This window comes from Arachis ipaensis, chromosome B01, assembly GCF_000816755.2.
Source record: "Arachis ipaensis cultivar K30076 chromosome B01, Araip1.1, whole genome shotgun sequence".
Classification (NCBI taxonomy): Eukaryota; Viridiplantae; Streptophyta; class Magnoliopsida; order Fabales; family Fabaceae; genus Arachis; species Arachis ipaensis.
In genome coordinates, this window is record NC_029785.2 from 6,263,756 (window position 1) to 6,267,615 (window position 3,860).

At 31.9% G+C, this 3,860-nt stretch overlaps 1 protein-coding gene across 1 annotated transcript in view; it reads left to right on the forward strand.

The window, feature by feature from the left end:
* Positions 1-3,860, forward strand: part of LOC107611622 (nuclear transcription factor Y subunit A-1) — a 20,750-nt gene that overhangs the window by 12,249 nt on the left and 4,641 nt on the right. The gene's annotated exons all lie outside the window — the stretch shown is intronic.

Here is a 3,860-nt window from a genome sequence, read left to right on the forward strand (position 1 = left end):
GGAATCTTAAAATTTTATAATTTAAAAAAAGAATAAATAATCGATTCTAAATAAAAAATTTTAGATTGGATTAGATTTAAAAACAAAATAAACCGATAAAAATTAAAATCACAACAAATTATATATATCTTTTAAAATTGATTCAAATAATACTGCGAACACCTCTATAATTATGGTGATGATGGTGGTGATATAGAAAATAGTGATAGTAGCAAAATGCTATAATGAAATACTAGAAATAAAAATTATAATGATAAGTATAAGATAAGAAGTGGTGGTGGTTGATTCTTTTGTTACAAATAAAAATGCTACTAGATTGATTTTTGAGTTATGCTATACATACAAATTTTTTTTGGCTTATAAGTCTTATAAGTTGGGCCAAGTTTAACAAAAACTACATTTATCTACTGGAGTGTGATAACATGCGCGTCACTCAAACCAATTTGGGTTGGTCGAGTGGTCAGCTCACTCGTCCGCTTAAGCAAGTGTCGGAGGTTCGAATCCCGTCTTGTGCATGCAGCAACCCATTGGCCAGCGGCAGACCCTTAAATGGAGCTCCGATCCGTGACGGATTAGTCCTTGGCCTGTCGGGTTGGGGGATACCGTGGGCAACAAAAAAAAAAAAAACATGCGCGTCACTCAACCGTTTTCAAAGCGCGCTTTCACTCACCATTATGAAAGACGCTTCTTCTTCTTCGCGTTTCTCCTTTTCTTCTTTCTCTTCCTTCTTCTTCTCCTTCTTCTTTGCATTTCTTCTCCTTTTTCTTCGCGTGTTTCATCTTCATCATTATTTTTTTATTATTGTTGTTGTTGCTGCATTTTTTTCTCCTCCTCTTTCTATTTTGATTTTGCAACATTATGTTTTTTTTCTTCTTTGTTTGATTTTTTCTCCTAAAAAGAATTATAAAAAAACGAAATAAGAAGATGGAAAAGAAGAAATAGTAGAAGATAAGGAGGAGGAGGAAGAGGAAGAATTTTGAATTATGCAGAACTTATCAGAATAAAAATACACCCAAAAATTCTTAAAATACACTCAAATATCTTCGTGTTACACCCAAATATTTTCGTGTTACAACTAAATTTGCTGTACAGAAAAATATTTTCTCTAATGCTGCATTTTTTCTTCTTCTTTGTTTCCTTATTTCTTTTTTTCTTTTAGTTAAATGAATGTAAGTTCATCCTCTTCTAAGTAATTTTGTAGCATTATGTGTTTCTTCTTCTTCTTTATTTCATTTTTTTGTTTTTATTCTTATTAAGAGAGTAAAACAAAAAGAAACTTGAGAAGGTAAAACAAAAAGAAAAAGATGAATAAGAAAGAAAAAAAAGAAGAAGATGGTGATGATGATGAGAAAAAAAAAAGAAAAAGCAGTAGAAGATGAAAAGGAGGAAGAGGAAGAGTTTTGAATTATGCAGAACTAATCAGAATAAAAATACACAAAAGAAAATCTTAAAATACACCCAAATATCTTCGTGTTACACCCAAATATTTTCATACTACACCCAAATTTGCTGCAAATACAGAAAAATATTTTCTCTAATGCTATATTTTTCTTCTAAATTGAACCACACCTCAGCCACTCGATTGGATTCAAAACAATAATTAATTTCGTTCTGGTTGACAATCTGAACCTGAATTATTTATTATTTTCAACAACGAGATAACTGATGATGGAGGAGAAAGAGAAAAAGAAAAAGAAAAGAGGAGAAGAAATTCCAATGAAGAAAATGAGGAAGAGGAGGAAGAGAAAGAGGTGGTGTTGATGACGACGATAACGAGAGAGAAAATTTAAGAAGAAGAAGAAGAGACACGAAGAAAAACATGAAAGCGCGTGAATATAAATGCTTGTATAACTTGTATGGGAAAAATGCTTGTATGTAGAGAATAATTTTTTATTTTTATTAGTATTTGATGAAATTAAAAAAAAAAACAATTGTATTGTCTAAAATAACAAGGTAAGAAAATGTCATTCTTTAAAAAAAAAACAAATAAAATTGCGTCATTTTTAGTGTGACGGATTAGGATTTTTAATACTAATCCTATCTAAGAATACTCAAACTTGACCCAGCTCATTTGAATACGGTTGGTAACTCAATCCCCGCATCGGGGTCGGATTAAAAGCTGAACAGATTGAATTGCGAATAAGATTAAGTACGAATTTAGGTATAATTTTATCCGACTTATTTATACTCCTAAAATATTATACTATATAATTAAAAATTATTATACATATACAATGAAATTGATGAGAATCAAAATAAGACACGTAATTTATGTGAATTAATTGGGTGCACATGAGACACATGTCGGAGTTGGATTTCAACGTAATGTAAACGAGATACGTGTATTATTAACTCGTTTATACCGTAAACGAGATATAATACGACAAATTTAATTCAGCTATAAAATGATCTGCAAGTAGTGGTGTTGGTTACAAGCAAATCACTTCTTCTTACCCTTTTTTCTTCTTTGTTCTCTCAAAAGGTTTAACAAGAATGTCTGAATATGTTTTTGTAAGTGTATATTCTAATTGTCACATGAGAATGGGTGACGACGGGGTTGTTTTTGAGAGTGAAAATCTTATCCTACTGGACACTCGTTGATTAGATTTTTTTTTCTGAGTTGAAAAGCCTAATATTGACGAGTTTGGGTGCTAATGGAATAAATAAGGTTTGAAGAATTGGGTAGAAGTTGTTAGCACTGATGGAAAATAGATTATTTCGGTTTCATGTTTTTTTATTGGATGACGATGAGCATGTGTGATTGATGTTTGATGTTCATGGAAGAATCATAGCCCAATAAGTGATGAAGCTTGCTGCGGAGGTTGGTGCCGTATGTGGTGGTGGTTCTGGATACTCGACTTTTGTCCAAAACGACTCACCTCTTGCACTACCACCTCTATATTGTGCTAGTCTAGTGGAACACACGGAGGTGGATAGTGAGGAGTCGGATGAAGAATACGTGTCGAGAGCAACAAAAGTGTTTTTTTTTGGATGATGAGGAGTTTGTACTCGAGACCTCGGTCGGTAGAATAGTTCGGTATCTTCTACCTGCCCTGAAGCCAGTTTTGGAGTTGTCTGTTGTACCTAGCCACTCTCACACGTTGAATCTTGGCGCGATACATGAGGATATTTCATTTTTTTAATACGGGAGAAGATGATTACAACATAGATGACGGTGTAGAATTTTGCATTGTGCATAGATTAAAGAACATAAAGGCTGTCATGCTAGGTATACAGTATTTAGAAGAATGCTGAGTCTAGAATTGTTGAGTATGATTGAGCAAAGTACCACGTACATTGCAGACAAACTGCATTAGAATGTATTTGAAGTCTCCGTATTGCATCCGTCAAAAAATCTTAGGTATTTGTAAGTTAGTTTATGATGTTTGAAGTTATACTTTTATAGCTTTTTATGATTGGTTTGGGATGGAGGTATAACAAAATAACAATCCCATTTTATGTTTATTTGATAGGGAGGTGCATAAATTTGGAGGACCGTACACTTATTTAGTTCTATTATATATGTCTCAAGATCATTAACAGTTGGATAATAACTTTATTTATAGTGTTATCATATCTCTCATACAATCCAACTTATTTATTATAAACGAATTACATATATAAGTGTTGTTTGCGCTTATCTCATTTATATAAACGCGGTTACACAATACGTGTGCACCCTGTGACACGTTTATCAATTACGTGTCTTATCTTATTTACGTATATTATGAACTCATTTATAATAAATGAGATAAGTAATAATACTTAAATTAATAGTTTACTTGTAAATACGTGTATTGATCAATAAAAATATAAAATATTTATTTAAAAAATTCAATATAAAAAGAGAAAATTCAATC